Source organism: Xyrauchen texanus, chromosome 13 (assembly GCF_025860055.1).
Source record: "Xyrauchen texanus isolate HMW12.3.18 chromosome 13, RBS_HiC_50CHRs, whole genome shotgun sequence".
NCBI classification, from domain to species: domain Eukaryota; kingdom Metazoa; phylum Chordata; class Actinopteri; order Cypriniformes; family Catostomidae; genus Xyrauchen; species Xyrauchen texanus.
Genome location: NC_068288.1, coordinates 29,100,616 through 29,119,505, shown reverse-complemented (window position 1 = coordinate 29,119,505; position 18,890 = coordinate 29,100,616).

Below are 18,890 nucleotides of genomic sequence, written 5' to 3'. Positions count from 1 at the left end.
AGCTAGCCGGCTTACCGGCGACCGTTGTGAATACAATCAACCAAGCCAGAGCCCCCTCTACCAGGCACCTTTACGCCCTAAAGTGGCGCTTGTTCGCAGATTGGTGTTCTTCCCGAACTGAAGCGCGATCAAGTCAGTGCTCCTGTTCCTACAGGAGAGGCTGGACAGGAGGCTGTCCCCGTCCACCCTCAAGGTGTATGTTGCCGCCATTGCCGCCCACCACGATCCTGTAGACGGCAAGTCTTTGGGTAAGCACGACTTGATCCTCAGGTTCCTGAGAGGCGCCTGGAGGTTGAATCCCTCCCGGCCAGGCCTAGTTCCCTCCTGGGATCTCTTGGTAGTCTTGGCAGGACTCCAGAGACCTCCCTTCGAGCTGCTTGAATCAATTGGACTCAGGGTCCTCTCTCTTAAGACAGCCCTGCTGATCGCGCTCGCCTCTATCAAGAGGTTCGGGGACCTGCAATCGTTCTCTGTCAGCGACACTTGCCTGGAGTTCGGTCCGGCGGATACGTCTGTGATCCTAAGACCGCGACCGGGCTATGTGTCCAAGGTTCCTACCACACCCTTCCGAGATCAGGTAGTGAACCTGCAAGCGCTGCCCCGGGAGGAGGCAGACCCAGCCCTTTCGTTGCTATGTCCAGTGCGCGCCCTGCGCATTTACCTGGACCGCACACAGAGCACCAGACGCTCTGAGCAGCTCTTTGTCTGCTTTGGGGGACGGCAGAAAGGGATGCCATCTCCAAACAGAGGCTCGCCCACTGGGTTGTCGACGCCATCACACTGGCTTATCACACCCAGGCCGTGCCCCTACCCTTGCGGGTCCGAGCTCACTCAACAAGGGGTGTTGCGTCCTCGTGGGCACTGGCCAAGGGAACCTCCCTAGCAGACATCTGTAGAGCCGCGGGTTAGGCAACACCCAACACCTTCGCGAGGTTTTACAACCTCCGCGTCGAGTCGGTTGCGTCTCGTGTTTTGTCAGGTCCGAGCCCGTAGAACTCGGTAACACGTAGACCGACCGGCCGGGTGGATCGCTTGCGCCCAGCGCCCTTTTCCTGACGTCAAGGTAAAGTAGTGCGCCTTCTTCCCAGGGCACCCCACTCCGGGATTCCTCCCCAGCCCTCCGGGTCCGCGGTTCAGCGGAGGAACTCGCCGACCCAAGCCACTGCGGGTACCCTGATGGCTACCCTGTACTGGTATAGGTGCTCCACAGGTAGGGCCTCCTGCTCGGACTCCCCCTGTGTGTAATTCCACGGTTCTGTCCCCTTACGAGCGGACCCCCGTGTCTCCCTTAGGCAGTTACAGCTGCCCCGGTCGCCGTGCTGTAGCAACTCCCCCCTTTGAGGCTGGATCTACCACCGCACCATACTTTCCACACGAGCCCTAAGACGGCTGTGTGACGTGTCTACCACTTTTCCTCCCCAAGAAAAAGGGCAGGTGTGGTCTCCGCAGGGTCTGGGTAAGACCCCCTTCCCTATATGCGTGTAAGGGCCCCGGCCGTGATTGCTCTATGCGAGAAACATAGAAAGAAAAGAGGCCCAGCCAGGCTGGCCCATTCCCATGTTGGCAAACATCGCCTTGTTCCCCTTCCAGGGTAACTAGAAGGATTCCGATGTTCTTATGGGGCATTGGGGAAGGGTACGTGCAGCCAGGTACAGACGATGCGCGGCACTGGATGAAATCCCTGCCCGTCTCTGTATCGGCAGTTCACGTACACGGTTCAGCGCATGGCAAGATTGGAATGGGTCCCCTAGTGTCGCTTCTCCGACACAACGTGGAGAGAGCGACAGAAGGGGAACATTTGGTTACGTATGTAACCTCCGTTCCCCGAGGGAGGGAATGACACGTTGTGTCTTTCCTCCGCCATGTCGCTGAACCGAGCCACTGTTGTGGCCGGACCATTTCCGGCTCCTCAAAAAAATCCTGAATGAACTCCCGTATTTGCGCCGCTTAAATACCCGTATGTCCGGGGGCGGGACATGCAAATACTGACTGCCAACTCTCATTGGCCTTTTTTCATAGATCAGAGGTGGATATCGGCGCTCAAGAGAGACCCCTAGTGTCGCTTCTCCGACACAACGTGTCGTTCCCTCCCTTGTGGAACGGAGGTTACATACGTAACCAAACGATTTATCATTCTTTAGCAACTGAGACAATGAGAGGTCCAGTAGCTGTACTGCCGAAGAAGCAAAAAAAAGGTCTGAAGCAAACTTGCTTCAAGCAAGAAGACAGAATAACAGGCAAAGGCAAAAAACTAGAGTAAATTCGGTAATGGTAAGTCATCTACATTTTCATTGGTTTAGTGCAAAGTAGAATGGTACAGCGATTGTTGTGGATTTTGTGCAAACCATGACGTTGGTTGCTTGGAATTAAATCGAGTTCTTCAAATACAGTATTCATGGACATGCTAAATTTGAGAATCAAATACAATTCTAATCTTTCCTTTACAATAACATTCTGTATCGGTAGATAATTGAGGTTTATTTTATACTAAGCAGCTTTCTAATAAAGGTAAAGAAATAATGTGAAACGTAGACAGTCTCCAAAGATGGACAATAATAATCTTTTTTTTAACAGTAGAAGCATGTTCAATTGATTTCTGATGTTTGTTTTAGGCAAAGTAATTATATATATTATAGAAGTAATAAATAACTTTAGAAAATACCTCAAACTTCCACATTTTCCAAATGCAAATTATATTCCAAAGCTGATGGGGGCAGCAGAAAAGATCATGCTGATCCATGTCGAAAGATGGCAATATGTCTATCACCACTGTCACGTCAGTACTTAAAATACAAAAAGAAGACCAATGCTAAAGCTAACTAGAGAATTACTGAATGCCCCTTTAATGGAGAATTTTAAATACTTTAAGTCGCTTAAAATATAAGTCAAGTCAAGTCAAGTCAAGTCAAGAGGTTTTTATTGTCGTTTCAACCATATACAGTTAGTACAGTACACAGCGAAACGAGACAACGTTCCTCCAGGACCATGGTGCTACATAAAAACAACATAGGACAAACACAGGACCACATGAGACTACACAACTAAATAAAATACCAATAAATACCTATATACCTATATCAAGTATATAAAGTGCACGTGCAAACATGTGCAAAAAGTACGGGACAGTACAAAAATTTCTGACAATGAACAGGACAATAGGCACAGTAGTGCAAAAAGATGACAGTTTCTAAAAACGTAAACATAACATACTATGAGATAGTGTTCTATGCACATAGCAGTTATTGAGGTATCAGCCATTTATAAAGTGACAGTAATTAAAGTGCAACTCAGGACACGTGTGTGTGTGTGTCAAACCAGTCTCTGAGTATTGAGGAGTCTGATGGCTTGGGGTAAGAAGCTGTTACACAGTCTGGCCGTGAGGGCCCGAATGCTTCGGTACCTCTTGCCAGATGGCAGGAGGGTGAAGAGTTTGTGTGAGAGGTGTGTGGGGTCGTCCACAATGCTGGTTGCTTTGCGGATATAGTGTTTTTTGTAAATGTCTTTGATGGAGGGAAGAGAGACCCCGATAATCTTCTCAGCTGTCCTCACTATCCTCTGAAGGGCTTTGCCAGATGAACACCAAGGAATTTGGTGCTCTTGAAGATCTCCACAGAGGAGCCGTCGATGTTCAGCGGAGAGTGTTCACCTTGTGCTCTCCTAAAGTCAACAACCATCTCTTTTGTTTTGTCAAAATTCAGGGACAGGTTGTTAGCTCTAAACCAGTCCGTTAGCCGCTGCACCTCCTCTCTGTATGCTGACTCACCGTTCTTGCTGATGAGACCCACCACAGTCGTGTCATCTGCGAACTTGACGATGTGGTTCGAGCTGTGCATTGCTGCACAGTCGTGAGTCAGCAGAGTGAACTGCAGTGGACTGAGCACACAGCCCTGGGGGGCCCCAGTGCTCAGTGTGGTGGTGGTGGAGATGCTGTTCCCGATCTGGACTGACTGAGGTCTCCCAGTATGGAAGTCCAGGATCCAGTTTCAGAGGGAGGTGTCCAGGCCCAGCAGGTGCTGGGGAATGATTGTGTTGAATGCTGAGCTGAAATCTATGAACAGCATTCGAACATATGAGTCCTTATTGTCTAGGTGGGTGAGGGCCAGATGGAGAGTTGTGGCGATGGCGTCGTCCGTTGAATGGTTTGGACGATACACAAACTGCAGTGGGTCTAGTGAGGGGGGCAGCTGGGTCTTAATGTGCCTCATGACGAGCCTCTCGAAGCACCGAGTACCGCTGAGTTGATGAACGCATTTTTTTTTGTGTAGCACTGTATCAAGTTTTGTTATTTTGTTGTGTTTTATGTACAATTGGTAATGTTAATCCTGTTTAGTTGCAGTAATTTATAATGTTGAAGTGTAAGCCACATCATATTTGCTGTTCTGGTCTTTGTTACTCTTCCTCTCATTGTTCCTCATTTCAAATAGCTTTCTTTCTATATGATGATAAAAACATGTATTATTATTAGTGGTGCTTGCAAAGCAACACTATTTTAATCTCACATACTTATTATTCTATCTCCGTACAAAACTTCGGCACCTAACTCATCCCGCACCGTTTGGCGTAGACCCACGAATGAGGTGTCAAATCAAACAGCCTTTTGAGGACACGTGTGCTATGACTTTTCTAAGGGGTGGGTGGTACGATGTTCGCACAGCGGACAAAAAAGCGGCCAAAAAAGTCCCATTGACTTAACATTGCGGAATGTTCAGAAATTTAAATCCAAACTGACGTTTTCACCCACACAGACAAAAAGGGCCTGACAGCCCTGCGTCTCTCCCTCTCTCTCTCCCTCAGCAGATTTATATTATCAAGCAGAAAATAAGTAATGACTTAAAATCTTCATAGCCACACCCTAAAACATGCTAAAAACATGCTAGCATCATGATAACACATGTTAGCATCACCTAGCAAAGTGTTAAAACATGCTAAAAACATCCTAGCATCATGCTAACACATTCTAGCATCGCCTAGCAAAGTGCTAAAACATGTTAAAAACGTGCTAGCATCATGCTAACACATTCTAGCATCGCCTAGCAAAGTGCTAAAACATGTTAAAAACGTCCTAACATCATGTTAACACATGATAGCATCGACTAGCGAAGTGCTAAAACATGCTAAAATCGTGTTAACATCATGTTAACACATGAAAAGTCGCCTAGCAAAGTGTTAAAACATGTTAAAAACGTGTTAGCATCATGCTAACACATGTTAGCATCACCTAGCGAAGTCTAAAACATGTTAAAAACGTGTTAGCATCATGTTAACACATGCTAGCATCGCCTAGCAAAGTGCTAAAATATGCTAAAAACGATTTAGCAACATGATAACACATGTTAGCATCGCCTAGCGAAGTGCTAAAACATGATAAAAACGTGCTAGCATCATGCTAACACATGCTAGCATCACCTAGAGAAGTGTTAAAACATGCTAAAAACGTGCTAGCATCATGCTAACACATATAGCATCACCTAACCAAGTGTTAAAACATGCTAAAAATGTGCTATCATCGTTCTAACACATGTTAGCATCGCCTACCAAAGTGCTAAAACATGCTAAAAATGTGCTAGCATCATGCTAACACATGCTAGCATCGCCTAGCAAAGTGTTAAAACATGCTAAAAACTTGTTATTTTCATGTTAACACATGTTAGCATCGCCTAGCGAAGTTTTAAAACATGCTAAACTTGTTAGCAACATGGTAACACAAACATAACATTACATGCTACCATCATGAAAAACACATGCCAGCAACATTCTATGACCATTATTTTAGTGCTTAGCAACAAGTTATAAAATGCTATTTGACGAGTTTTGCCACGGCAAGCACCACTCACATTTTCTTCAGGAAATGTACCTATCTAGTTATTATTATTATTATTGTTATAAGTCCTGCAATGATTATCACACGTGATATAAGTGTAAAAAAGTGGTGATCTGGCGATGTAATGTGTTATTTTTAAACAGTGATGTGTGCTCGCAGCTGTAATGTTCTTTTGTGAACACAGACGTGTGCTCTACTCCCTCCTTTCCAGTCAAATCACAAATGAATATGTAAACACTTGTCCTTTCTGTATCCACCGCAAATGTGAGGATGCAATCTTGGTTTATTAAAATAGAAGTTAAAAACCTGCAGCTTTGTTCTTTAATGACAATAATTCCACCACTAGACCAACCAGTCAGCGCTCAGCAGAAGAGCCAATTGGTGTATTTTACCCCGAGCTTACAATTTCCCACGACAGTCTGTAGCAAATTTAGAGCTTAAGTTATCACATTAATCATGTGAAATAATTATTTGAGCACTTGAATTTTTCATCAGGAATGACTATTTATCAAAACAGACTATTTGTGCATAAACTAATTAATATTTGTGAGATTTGCCAACGAGATGACCAATGAAAACTTTCCTGAGGGTTTAGTCATGACTGCAGGGTGTGGTTTGCGCTTAAGTGGTTTGGGAAAAATCACACTTTTTATTAATGTCCAAATTTTGTGGCCTATAGATTTGCATCTAACAGCCAAAACGTTTTATTTTTTTTGCATATCGTTGTCACATTATACATGCTCATCGCATATCACATTTTACCTCCTAACCATGCAGCGCTAGTAGTCAGTTCTTAATTTATTTATTCTTTAGAAATTCCTTAAAAAAAGACCAATATTTAATATGGTGAGGCATAGAAATAAGAAATGAGACTTAATAATGTTAAATTGCCTATATTACCAGATTGACTTTCTAGGATTTTGTATATTATCCTAAAAATATGTCCCTACCAACTTCAAACCAAACCTACGTCCTTGCATCCAGGAGATGCATAGACAGAACTTGGCTCATGGCAGCCATAATAAAAAAATTATGTAAATTAAAAAAAACTACAAAAAAAAACAAAGAAGAATACAAGAAATACCTCTGCTTCCCTAATGAGTGTTTGCACTCTTTTTACCATACATGAATAGAAAAAGACTAAGTTGAAAGGTCTACACCCTGAGTTCACCTGATTTTGAATCACTTACCCACAACGAGCCACTCAACCTTCTTCATTATTCATTGCATTCAGTACTATCTACTGATGTATTCTTTACAATTTGTGTGAAATCAATGCTCTACATTTATACATTTAGAGTTGAGCTTAAGATTCTGCTCTTTGCCTACAAGGCCCTGCATAGACTGACACCAGATTATATCTGTGATCTTCTCCAGCCTTACTCTGGCCCCAGGTCGCCTACATCATGTAATCAACTCCTTCTATCTGCTGTGACTTGGAATACATTAAATAAGCCATATAGACTATTTTTGTTGTGCTTTTTGTTGTTATTGTTGCTTTTCTTCTTCTTTGTCTTTTTGGAGCCTCCACATCCATTTTCATTGTATGAGAGACATTTTGGACATTCTGCTAAACTTCTTTGATGTCCCTAAGAAGAACGCAAGTCATATGGGTTTGGAACAACATGAGGTCAGAATGGTGACAGAACTTTCATTTATCCCTTTACAGTAATACTGTATGTTTTGCATTGCTGTACCTGGAAGGGAAATTAGGTAGTATGAAGAATGAATCTGGTAACAATGATGAATGGACTCACAGGCATTTGCATAGAAAAGTCTTTCATCAAGGAATAAGGGATTGTGGCTTTTTGGTACCTCATTAATTCCACTATGGGAGTGAACATATTTACTCTATGCATATTGATGTCAGCTATTGTTTTGGAAAGTTTGGAAGAAATTAATTTGTCATAACAATGTCAACTGAGTTTCTGAGTGGCAAAGTGGTGGTAGAAGTCTGATAACTGACTTAAAGTTCAGCAGGGAAGTCCACTTGTTAATGTGATCTGTTATGTTGGGCCCTTTTCTGCCCATCCAGCCAGACGAAGGTTGGACATGACTTATTTGCTCTCGGGGTACAACAATCTCACTACATAACTGTCACTGTCTCTCTGAGAATAAATGCCTGCAGATGAACCAAAGCTATATGACGGCCGATAGACTCTTCAGACTAGGTTCACCGGTTGCCAAGTCAGCCTGAAAAGCCCAGAGCCTCGCCGTTACAACTGTTGGATTTGACAAAGTGGTGGATGACAAGGAGCGGTAGGGGTGTTGATCAAATGTCTCAGGTTGATGCCCCTTTGAGGGTGGAAAAAAGAAAGGAAAAAAATAATATTCACTTTGATGGACTGCAAGTTTACAAGCCCCTTAAATAACACAAATAAATGTTTGCCCTTTTCAAAATTGAGATCATAGAGTTGTGCATTTGATTTGGACTCATTAATTTATGCATTTGGCAAATTGCAAAACCCCAATCCATAAATAAACAAATACATTTATATATTTAGCATTTTATATTTACTAACCCTCAAGTTCTGTTTGACGGCAAGGGGATTTTAATAACTCTAACTTTATAAATGCTTAACATTATAGTAGTAGGTTGAAATTTCATTATTTGTCCCCTTATGTTACTTGTGACTGAGGTCTCAACAACCCAAGATATAAAACATGACAATAATGCAAATTAATGAAAACAATACAATAAATAGTCACATGTTGAGATTCTTTGACTGGTGTACATCCTATAGAAGTACACTCCCGCCAGTTGTTATAAAATAATTTAATTATTATTATTGTGTTTTCTTCAATATTATATACCTACTGGATTTTTGACCAATATATTCAAAGAATTTGGAAGGAAAATAAAAGTTTGGAATTTACTTGCATTTTATCTACAATTAATATATTTATATAATATTAGGGCTGTCGAGTTAGCGCGTTAATAAAGCGCAATTAATTATACAAAAAATAATGCATAAAAAAATTTACGCATTTAATCGCATGCTTGTAGTACCACCTGTATACTCCAGAGGGCAGTAAGTGAAATTTCAGCTGTGTGAGCAACACACAGTTTATACAGTGAAGAAAACAACACAGATATGCGTTACTAAGGGTTCAAATGCGAACTAAGGGATCTCAATATGTCAAGTCAAGTGGTTTTTATTGTCGTTTCAACCATATACAGTTAGTACAGTACACAGCAAAACGAGACAACGTTCCTCCAGGACCATGGTGCTACATAAAAACAACAAAGGACCAACATAGGACCACGTGAGACTACACAACGAAATAAAATACCTATATAAACTACCTATATATACCTATATAAAGTGCACGTGCAAACGTCAAAAAGTACAGGACAGTACAACAAATTACTGACAATGAACAGGACAATAGACAGTGCAGCTCCGACCAGTACTCAGTAGTGCAAAAAGATGACAGTTTCTAAAAATGTAAACATAACATACTATGAGATAATGTTCTATGCACATAGCAGTTATTGAGGTAGCAGACAGTTATAAAGTGACAGTAATTAAAGTGCAACTCAGGACACGTGTGTGTCAAACCAGTCTCTGAGTATTGAGGAGTCTGATGGCTTGGGGAAGAAGCTGTTACACAGTCTGGCCGTGAGGGCCCGAATGCTTCGGTACCTCTTGCCAGACGGGAGGAGGGTAAAGAGTTTGTGTGAGGGGTGTGTGGGGTCGCCCACAATGCTGGTTGCTTTATGGATACAGTGTTTTTTGTAAATGTCTTTGATGGAGGGAAGAGAGACCCCAATGATTTTCTCAGCTGTCCTCACTATCCTCTGCAGGGCTTTGCGGTCCGAAACGGTGCAAGTCCCAAACCAGGCAGTGATGCAGCTGCTCAGGATGCTCTCAATAGTCCCTCTATAGAATGTAGTGAGGATGGGGGTTGGGAGATGTGCTTTCCTCAGCCTTCGAAGAAAGTAGAGACGCTGCTGGGCTTTCTTGGTGATAGAGCTGGTGTTTAGGGACCAGGTGAGGTTCTCCGCCAAGTGAACACCAAGGAATTTGGTGCTTTTGATGATCTCCACAGAGGAGCCGTCGATGTTCAGAGGAGTGTGTTCACCTTGTGCTCTCCTAAAGTCAACAACCATCTCTTTTGTTTTGTCGACATTCAGGGACAGGTTGTTGGCTCTACACCAGTTCGTCAGCCGCTGCACCTCTTCTCTGTATGCTGACTCATTGTTCTTGCTGATGAGACCCACCACGGTCGTGTCATCTGCGAACTTGATGATGTGATTCGAGCTGTGCATTGCTGCACAGTCGTGAGTCAGCAGAGTGAACAGCAGTGGACTGAGCACACAGCCCTGGGGGGCCCCAGTGCTCAGTGTGGTGGTGGTGGAGATGCTGTTCCCGATCCGGACTGACTGAGGTCTCCCAGTCAGGAAGTCCAGGATCCAGTTGCAGAGGGAGGTGTCCAGGCCCAGCAGGTTCAGCTTTCCAATCAGGTGCTGGGGAATGATTGTGTTGAATGCTGAGCTGAAATCTATGAACAGCATTCGAACGTATGAGTCCTTATTGTCTAGGTGGGTGAGGGCCAGATGGAGGGTTGTGGTGATGGCATCGTCCGTTGAACGGTTTGAACGATACGCAAACTGCAGTGGGTCTAGTGAGGGGGCAGCTGGGTCTTAATCTGCCTCATGACGAGCCTCTCGAAGCACTTCATGATGATGGGTGTAAGTGCGACGGGACGGTAGTCGTTGAGGCAGGACACTGAAGACTTCTTTGGCATGGGGATGATGGTGGTGGCCTTGAAGCACGTTGGAACGACGGCGCTGCTCAGAGAGATGTTGAAGATGTCGGTAAGAACATCTGCTAGCTGGTCTGCACATCCTCTGAGCACTCTGCCAGGAATGTTGTCTGGTCCAGCAGCCTTCCGTGGGTTGACTCTACGTAGAGTTTTCCTCACATCTGCCGTGGTAAGAGCACCTGGTCGTTGGGAGGAGGGGTGGACTTCCTCGCCATCACGTCGTTCTGCACTTCAAACCGAGCGTAGAAATCGTTCAGCGCATCTGGAAGGGAGGCATCTTTGTCACAGGCAACTGATGTTGTCCTGTAGTTGGTGATGGCCTGGATGCCCTGCCACATGCGCCGCGTGTCACCGCTGTCCTGGAAGTGACTGTGGATTCTCTGGGCGTGTGCGCGCTTTGCATCTCTGATTGCCCGTGACAGTTTGGCCCTAGCTGTTCTTAGGGCTGCCTTATCGCCTGCTCTGAAGGCGGAGTCTCGGGACCTCAGCAGCGTGCGCACCTCCGCAGTCATCCACGGCTTCTGGTTGGAGCGTGTGGTGATGGTCTTGAAGAAAGTGACATCATCAATGCACTTGCTGATGTAGCTGGTCACTGATGCTGTGTATTCCTCCAAGTTGGTAGAATCGCCATATGTTGCAGCCTCCCTGAACATGTGCCAGTCAGTACACTCAAAACAGTCCTGAAGAGCAGAGATGGCTCCTGCTGGCCAGGTTTTCACCTGCTTCTGAAGCGGTTTTGTGCGTCTGACGAGCGGTCTGTATGCTGGAATTAACATAACAGAGATGTGGTCTGAGTAGCCGAGGTGTGGGCGGGGCTCCGCCCGGTATGCGCCTGGGATGTTTGTGTAAACAAGATCAAGCGCGTTCGCCCTCTCGTTGCAAAGTCCACATACTGATGAAATTTTGGGAGCACTGTCTTGAGATTTGCATGGTTGAAATCTCCGGCGACAATAAACAGTCCGTCGGGGTGAGCGTTCTGCAGTTCGCATATAGCCCCATACAGTTCACAGAGCGCTTCCTTAGCGTTAGCCTTGGGGGGAATGTAAACTCCGGTTATGCAAACAGTGGTGAATTCCCGTGGTAGATAAAAAGGTCTGCATCTAACAGTCACAAGCTCCAACAGCGATGAACAGTAACTAGAGACTAGCATAGAGTTCTTGCACCATTCCGTGTTGATGTAAACACACAAGCCACCACCGCGAGTCTTACCGCAGAGAGCTGTATTTCTGTCGGCACGAAACGAGGCGAGCCCGTCTAGCTGAATGGCGGCATCCGAACTCTGTCGCTGAGCCACGCCTCCGTGAAAACAAAGACGCAGCAGTCTCTAAACTCACGCTGCGTAGCCTGCTGGAGTCGGATATAGTCCAGTTTATTGTCCAGGGAGCAAACATTTGAGAGCAGGATAGACGGAGAGCCGGCCGGCTAGGGTTTGTTTTTAGCCTAGCATGGACCCCCGCCTCTTTCCACGCTTCCGCTTTCTCGCACACCGCGATACGATATCCTCTCCTCGGCCACCGGCATCAGGCGACGCCGAGGGCTGGAGGCCTGGTCTCCGCAGCAAGCCGAGTACGCGTAGCGCCTCCTGCAGGTCATCATGCAGCTTGGTTTTTGCATGAGTCTTATATTTCAGTAGTGTCTGGCGATGGTAGACACGAACACCGGTTGCTCCGATGTCCATGTGTTGCAAAAGTCGGACTTTTTTAACAAAAATAGCACCATTGTGGATCCGGAGTGGCCGCTGCGTGCTACCGCGCCGCCATCTTGGAACCCAAGATGTGTTTAAAGATTGAGTATTAAACTATATTTAACTTGACACAGTGACCTAAATATTTTATTTGTATGACGCAACACACCCGAGGCGCGACACAAGCATGTCTGACGCAGGTCGTATGGTAGGGTGACTACCTGTCCCGAAATTGGAAGCTTTGTCCCGCGTCCCACAAGTCATAAGCAGTGTCCCGCATTTCAATTTTGTCTGTATAATTTTTTATCTTTATTATTATTTCGGCATCATTTTATTTCATCGTCCTTAAATAAGTTAATAATACAATGTATTGTTTACTACCAAATTATTGATCATAAGTCAATCATTGGTATACAGTTCACAGCAATCCATTTCACAAGTGAATATGTCAATCAGTTGGAGATTTATTATGAGGGCTTGTTTACGTAAGAGCCTGTCAATGAACAACTGCATCAGATATTTTTTTTTTTTTAGAAACAAGCCAGGGGTATACATAGTACACAATACTACAGATATATTTTACAATAATGCCAAGACATTATATTCATTACATAGCGCAATAGTTTTGCTTATGTTTGGCAGAATCGTTCAGTTTATGATACAAGCGTGAAAATTGGCATGAGCAGTCTCCGTGGGTCACTTGACAAGAAAATTGTCCGAGCCACTTGAAATTTCAAGATGGCGGCCATTTTTCAAGATGGCCGACACCTTAGTGGAGCAGTTAAGTGATATAGTGGTTTATTTGGTGATACAAGCATGAAAATTTGCATGAGCAGTCTCTGATGGTCACTAGACAATAAGCCACCCACAGCTACTTGAAATTTCAAGATGGCGGCCATTTTTCTTGTCAAGTGACCCATGGAGACTGCTCATGCCAATTTTCACGATTATATCACTTAGCCGCGCCACTATGAGGGGCAGATTATCTACAGTATTTCAAAAGACGCAAAGTGGATCTATTTCAGGGAGCATGTTTCTTAAATAAAGATTGACTGGGTAAAAACGGTGTAACAGTTTAAAGGACACCTCCTTAACCTTGTTGGTAATAAAATATTTGTGAGTTAAAGACCATACAACAGGGTGACCACCTGGCTATTGCTCTGTTGCAGGTCAGCAGACCTGATTTTGCGGGACAATGCGGGAGACAAGGGAGAGATAACTTACTATTATTGTACTAAGTGAATAATTATTGATTTTATATTAGATGTATTTTTGCAGTGATGTTAAATGTTAATGACGGCGCTGTGAACGTCACTCAGTTTGGCATAAGGTCTACAATACAAACTAATTTTAACAGCTCAGACCTACTCAATATAAATATAATGAAGTGAAAATAATAATCTAATCGTTAAAAATCACATTTCCAAATAAGCACATAAATTCCATTATTAAAGACTAGAAAGATTAGATGCATTCTTACCGGATTTAGTGCATCTTGAATTACATTTTTTGGTCTGATCTGGCTGCTTTGAGTAGGGTCTTCTCATTCATTATGACTGTAGAAATCCTGGCAGGTGTGTAGGAGTTCACTTTCAACAGGAGTTCACTTTTGATGAGGTCCACTGATGCCCAGTTCCTTGTCTCTGTCCACACAGCGGTCATCAGTGAAAACACCCTCTCCACGAATGCCTGGGTGACAGGAATGTTCAAAGCCAAAGATATCAGAGCTGTCATGTTTGGGGCACTGAAATGCTTCAGCAAAGCTGACCGTGAAACTTCGGTAGGCATACCCTGTACTCTTCTTTTTTAGGATCACCTGTAACTGGTTTTAACCATGTATATATTTTCTCCAATTCTTTATTATACGGACAAAGACTCTTTTTCTTCTTGGGAGCTCCGGATAGACCCCTTTTTCTGTTGCAGTTTTTTTTTCCAGTGTTTTCCCGCTCTGGCAAGAAAAAAAGGCTGAGCTGCGCATGTTCATTGTTTTCTTATTAACTTTTTTTATAGTGATTTTCTAATTAAAGGACGATGAAATAAAATGATGACGAAATAATAATAAAGATAAAAAATTATACAGACAAAATTGAAATGCGGGACACTGCTTATGATTTGCGGAACGCGGGACAAAGCTTCCAATTTCGGGACTGTCCCGCAAAATGCGGAACAGGTGGTCACCCTACCATACGACCTGCGTCAGACATGCTTGTGTCGCGTCTCGGGTGTGTTGCGTCATACAAATAAAATTAGGTCACTTTGTCAAGTTAAATATGGTTTAATACTCAATCTTTAAACACATATTGAGATCCCTTAGTTCGCATTTGAACCCTTAGTAACGCATATCTGTGTTGTTTTCTTCACTGTATAAACTGTGTGTTGCTCACACAGCTGAAATTTCACTTACTGCCCTCTGGAGTATACAGGTGGTACTACAAGCATGTGATTAACTGCGTAAATCTTTTTAACGTGTTATTTTTTGTATAATTAATCACGTGTTATTAACACGTTAACTCGACAGCCCAAATATATACATATATATACTGTATACATACATACATACATACATACATACAACAGTTATTTCTGGTCCTCGAATCTGATTGGACGAGAGACGTTCCATGAGCACTGATGGTCTGACACCATCAGTACTCAGACGCTTCACTGTGTGTGTATCACTCCGCTTGTGTTCGTGCTGTTCTAAACTAAAGTGTAAGAGTAGTGCATAAGTGTTCAGAGTTCAGAAATACAAACATGTATTTTTTATTTAATTTTTTGACATTACATATGTTAGCCAACAGGTGCTGTAATATGAGCAGTTGGTGAAGTGAAGTGAATCCATCAGTCATTGTTTACATACAACAGCGCTCCGTGATCGCTTGTATTAATACTATTACACAACTGCAGCTAGAAAATAGCTTTAAACGTCTTTAAACAAACAACTTCAGCATTAAGGCTCATCACAGCTGAGAGACACAACAGACAGATTAATTACACAACTCATTATTAACCTCTTACTTTCCACATTTTTGTACTTGGAGCCTCCACATAAATTTTCCACTATATATATATATATATATATATATATATATATATATATATATATATATATATATATATATATATATATATTCATTTGAGTCAGAATATGAGTGTTAATAAAGTATAGCCTACCATCCTTAATCTAACCATCATTACTGCATATCAGTACATTTTCACAACTTTATTCTGAGTCAGCACTCCGGAATAGACTTTAGAATAGCTTGGAAATGGGATGCTTTCTTTAATAAAAACGAGTTTAGGTTTTTGTGGTTATCTAGTGAGTTCAAACTGATGTGAGGTTTTCAAGAGGCGAGTCAATGGTTTACCATGCTAAATCTCAAGCATGACTGCTCCTCTAGCATGGCCTACACCTTCCCTCTCCTCTCGGCTTTGAGCAGAAAATTAATTCTTGGCCAGCCTTTTTCTGGGGATGAAAGAATATCTGAGACTGCCAAGTCAGGCTGACTGCAGTCTTCCGCCCAACACAATAAATGTTTAAGCTGACATAAGCCATTACCTCCCTCAACCACTCAAATGTGTACCAAGCCAATAGAGATTGTGTCATCCACTGTTTTGACAACAGGCACCAGAACTGTGCTGTTTTCAAATTATACTTTAGGTTGCTCATTGGATTGGCATAGCCTCGGCACCATTGTGTCATGAAATTATTATTATTATTATTTACATTAAGCCTATGGGATTTCATCCAAGCTAGAAGACTCCTTAAGCACATGACTCAGCTAAGTATGTGTTCATTAACTGCTCTGTACAAGACATCTGTCTCCAGCCATAAAAAAAACAGACTGTAAAGAGAAATGGTGCTTACACAAACAAACATGAAGAGTGAATGGTTTGTTTGTACATGCTGTCTGCATTGTAATAGTATTTGTTTTGCTAAATTAATAATGCACATGATAATGGCGCAAACAAGCCAAATATTATTGAGTACATATTTTACCCTAGATTTACATGTATTGTCTTATAAAATAAAATCGAATTGTTTACCATATGGTATGGTAAACCAATTGACATTTTTATATACTTTTTAACGTGTACCATGCAGAAAATGTCCACAACTGTTTAATTAATTCACCCCAAGAGTTGTTAAAGGAGTACTGAATTTGAGGAGACTGTGTGCAATTGAAAGTGATCATCCCTACGCCCTTCTCCTTTCAAAGAACAGATTTCTTGATGTGGGATCTCTAAAGGGAGCATGAAAGTACTGTATGATTGTACCCTTCACTAACAGTCTTGTAAAAGGGCTCTTCATTAAAAAATAAATAAAAATGTTGTCTTAATTTTGTTTGGAATTAACTTTTGAGTGGCGTCCCCTTCCTGCAGTGCCCTTCAAGGACACAAAACTCCAGTTTGGAAAATGCTCTGTACTTTAAAATGCTACATCTTTTCCCCTTGCAGCCTACTAATAGCCCTTTTCTGTGCCTTTGCCATTCAGCATCAAGGACAGCTTGAATAGTGATTTGAGTTATTAAATCTGGTTGTCATGAATGTTGTTTCAGTCAGATCATAAAGAAATGCATTGAACCACAGCTGAAGAGAACTCAATCTTTTCCTCTCTTCATGACCTCTGAAAAAGCCCCGAAGTCTTTATCAGATTGAGAGGCTAGGTAGGATAAAAAGGTGCTATTATGATGAGGTGTGAGTGAGAGCCTGCTGTGTATTGACTTGGCCATATTGATTTCAGTGTCCAGTGCATGGCTTTTGTCAGTATGACAAAAGACTCTTTTAAGTAAAGAACTGTAAAGTAAATAGCAAAAAGAAAATAGCAAATGTAAACGTATGCATAGTAATTTGCTAAATTTGTTTACAAGCATTCCAGATAAAAAAAAAAAAAGAAAGAATTTGGACATTTGGAAAATAGAATAGAATTTAAAGGACAAGTCATATGTTTTACCTTGTGCAACTGCCTCTTTCTCCACACTTCTCCTTTGAACCACTAGTCCTCAATGCTTTGTCCATAAGAGAAAACTTAGCTATTCTCGTAAACTCCTTTGGGGGTTATTGTTAATATGCTGTCTTCTAGGGCAAGTTTTATGATTCTGCACTTTTTAAATGGCTCAGCCTCTCCTCCCTTGCAGTCCTGCCACTGTTCACTTTATTCAAATTCTGTCCAACCTAAAAATCCAATGGACTATGTCAGTGAGGTAAATCAAGCGGCAGTTTTTATCTTGATATCATTACAGATGTGGCAGATGTATAACGAGCCATTAGAATGATAAATTTGATACAATGTCTCAACACCATTACACAAGCATCATCTTTCTGCTGGGATGGTGCTGGTGCAAAAGCCTTTTCAAAACAAAAACAAATGAGGCTGTGGGTGAAAGAAAGGATCTGGGGGTGTGATGAAGAATAGATGGCATACAGTCAAAAGAAAAGTAGCTACATTTGATATTATGATATCTTAGTACAACATACAGTATGTATGTGTGTAGTATCTATCTATCTATCTATCTATCTATCTATCTATCTATCTATCTATCTATCTATCTATCTATCTATCTATCTATCACAAATAAAATGCAGCGATACAACATTACCTTAACAGTCACCCCTTTTTTGGATGATTATGTTTTGTCTATTTTTTTTTATTTATTTATACATTTATTTACATTATAAAATTCAAGATGGTGCCACAGATGGCTGCTTCAATGTGGAGCTCTTTAAAGTTTTTGTTACTTGCGTTTGTTTGTAATAATAATAATAATAATAATAACTTTATTTTGTATAGCGCTTTTACAAGTTAATTCTCAGAGCGCTTTACATAGCAAAATTAAAAAAAAAAATAAATAAATAAATAAATATAAAAAACACATAAAAAGGCATGATCACACAATACAAAATATTTCACACAGGATTACAAACCTAAAAACAAATTATAAATAAATATCAAGACAGATTAAGACCATAAGATACATCTCATTGATAACCACCAATATTACCTTTACCCAAATGCTTCCGTAAAATAATGAGTTTTAAGTGATGTTTTAAAACTTTTCAAAGATGGTGCAGATCTGATTTCGGAAGGCAAGGAGTTCCATAACTTTGGGGCTGACTGAGGAGAATGCCCTATCACCCATTGTTTTTAGCTTCGTTACGGAACTTGCAAAAGACCGGCATCAGCAGAGCGAAGATTACGTGTTGGGATATAGGGCTTTAAAAGCTCGGCGAGATATTGAGGGGCGAGTCCATTCAATGCCTTGTACGTCAACATCAGAATCTTAAAATCAACACGAAATTTAACAGGTAACCAATGCAAGATCTCTAAAATGGGTTTTATATGATCTCTTTGTCTTGTCCTAGTCAGAATACGTGCGGCAGAGTTTTGTACCAACTGAAGTTTATTCAGAATTGATTTTGATGCTCCTGCTAACAAGGCATTGCAGTAATCAATTCTAGAAAAACCAGAGTATTAATTAATTTTTCAGATACAGGAAAGGACAGCATGGGCCGTAATCTGGATATATTTCTGAGATGAAAAAAGAAACTCTAACAGTATTACATACGTGAAGATCGAATGTTAAATTAGAATCAAAAATTACTCCCAAATTTTTTAAT